Raw genomic sequence first — 2,774 nt, forward strand, 5'->3', positions numbered from 1 at the left:
TCACCTGCTGATGCCGTCATTCGAGCAATTGTTAACGGACAGGGCGTCAAAGGGCTCGCAGAAGAGTTCGAAATTAAACTGAACGACCACCACCTTCCGATCCCCTCTCTGTAGAAAAGATACTTCCATGGATTGATCTTGAATCTGCACAAGCATTATATCACTGTTGAGCGATCACCATTGTCATCCCTGGTTGCCAGGATTATTTCACGGTTGGCGTAAAAACATGTGAGGCCATTCTCAACAAAACCTATGTTGAGCCTGAAGTGGGCACATATGACGATGCTTACGCACCCCTGCCATTGGAGAACCGCCCGGAGCACCTCATTCCTCCTGTAATTTCTGACGATATGTCAGAAGGAGACCAGGACGTTGGTAATCTGGCAGAAGAAATCGCAGAGTTGTATGAAGGACCAACAGCTAAAGTGTCCTTCCCCAGAGGTACAATGCAAACCGAGAACCACTCATGTTGAGGAGTACGAGACATACAGCGCGAATTTTGAGCACCGTGACCGTGTAAGAGAAGTCGATTATGCAGGTCGGGTGTATGATTGATTGATAGCACATCGAGAAACTTCAATGCCAACTGCCGATCTTTTGTCACAAAAGGGGATGATGAGATTCCTGCAATCAATGTGTATCGAAAGCGCTAGTGGACCGATAGTTCCACGAAGTGTCGGGGAATTGTCAGACGAGAAGCTTGTCACTGAAGTGAACAACTTCTGCTCTGAGGAGATCCAGCGCTCTGGTTTGTTTTACTCAAAACGAATGGGTGAGCAGGCAGACATATGGGGAAAGTAAGTTGGTAGATCAGATGGAAGTGGCAGCTAAGATACCTAGGATTGCTGTAGAAAAACTCAATCATATCGAGGAACTGCGCAAAGGAATAATGGCTATCATGAAATCTGGCGAGCGCTTCAGGCCAGAGGATGTCCCCACCGTTGCTCCGATTATAAAGGAGATCAGTCCCCCAGCGCCTGCACTCACGCCTGCTCCAAGTGCAGGACCGTCTCACACGGGAAACAATGCATTTGACGAGAAGTACAAGAAGCGTGTCCCCTTTCATCATTACATTTCAATTTTCACTATAATCATAATCGTATCTTTCCCTTTATAAAAACCCGCTAGTTAATGATACACGAGAGTCTGTACTGCAACGAGAGTCTTACCAATATGAAGTTGTGCATTCTATTCGTCGAATTCGCCTATATACAGGCTTCCTCCTGAGAGTAGTCTTGTGGCGTACGACTGCTCGTCAAAAACTTCACTATGACCGCCATATCCCTGGTAACAACTCCGAAATACATGGAGGAAGCAAAAGGCGCCACGAAAGAGAGGGTACGGGTAACGATCACCCAAAACAGCATAGTAAAGGATATACCTTACACCCGATGCTCCATTATCACTCGAAATATCATCAGTAGATGCGGGAGAACAATTGATACCTTGCACTCTGGTGCAATGTATACTGAGATCCTCCAAGTAACTAGAGAGGAATGTGAAGGTATGCAGCTGAGAGGGATTTATCGCTTCACGACGTCGAACGGGCCCATAGACATCAAGCTTCCAACTGGATTAACTCTGGATTAACTGGATTAACTGGATTAACTGGATTAACGAGTCTCTCGTCACCAGAGGGTACATCAAGGAGGGTTCATGTGAGCTTCCAAGATGAGACAGGGTGTGCTCTACGATCGGCCTGTGGTGAACACTGAAATAGAGATCAAATTCTCCAGAGGAACAGTCTTAGTGGACGTCGAGGACAAGGTTATAAAGATGGAAGGAAAATCGTTTGAAATGAAACTGGAAACAGGATTCGACGCGGAGATGGGATACGTGTTTTGGAGTGTGCCTAGGCCTGACTGCACAGGAGAGGACCAGAAGAGTGAGATCTATGAGGGTACAGCAGATCTAATAACAGAGGTAGGGGGTGCTAGGTTCATTCAAGTGACTCATTCCGGGTATGATTTCCAGAACTTACTCGAGAACAGAACACTCTATGTTTGTGGACCATTGACTTGGTTCACTGAACATCCGAAACTTTTTGTAACATTTTCAAGGGATGATCAACCTTCTCTCAATATAAAGAACAAAATCAAAAATAGGGATGTGAACATGCTGAACTACATAAACTCAAAAATTGTATACTCATACCGTCACATTAAAGGTGCTGTGTTGGATCTATATACTGTGTTCAAGCAGGACAGGGGCAAGACCAATAACCGAATAACTGAGAATCTTATGACCCTTGCTTTGATATCTCCTGAAGAGTTCGCCTATGCGTATGGCTGGCAAGTGTATACTGCCATAACAAGAGGGGAAGTCGTGTACCTAGCAAAGTGTTCACCAGTGGCCATTACACTCAACCTCGAATTCACATAGAAGAAGATTAAATTACCTGGAGAAAAATGTCGAGCAGGCAGGAATGTGGGCCAACCACAAGGAATGGAATGTGGGGGGTCACCTTGACCCCCAACGAGTGGCTATATATAGCCCCGAATAGGACAGAACTAGCCATACAAAGAGGGACCGTTATGAGTGTGGCGGCCATGTGCACGTGCAGGTGCATCTCACTGCAGGCCACCCAAGATACACCAACTACCCAAACTCAGGAGGTGGCCATGTGCGGATCGTTGCAAGCGACCCAAGCCACCAATTTCAAGGGCCACGCAACACAAAAAGCATGTGCCCGTACCAAACACAAGCGACGCGCCTCCAGCGCTAGCATAAAGCCTGTAACACTTCGAATCCGGTTGAATTGTCAATTGTAGAAC

At 46.4% G+C, this 2,774-nt stretch overlaps 1 pseudogene; it reads left to right on the forward strand.

Annotated features, from left to right (window-relative positions):
• Positions 1-615: 615 nt before the first annotated feature.
• On the forward strand, positions 616-2,382 carry LOC131214369 (uncharacterized; annotated as a pseudogene).
• Positions 2,383-2,774: the final 392 nt, after the last annotated feature.

Source organism: Anopheles bellator, unplaced genomic scaffold (genome assembly GCF_943735745.2).
Source record: "Anopheles bellator unplaced genomic scaffold, idAnoBellAS_SP24_06.2 scaffold00741_ctg1, whole genome shotgun sequence".
Lineage (NCBI taxonomy): Eukaryota > Metazoa > Arthropoda > Insecta > Diptera > Culicidae > Anopheles > Anopheles bellator.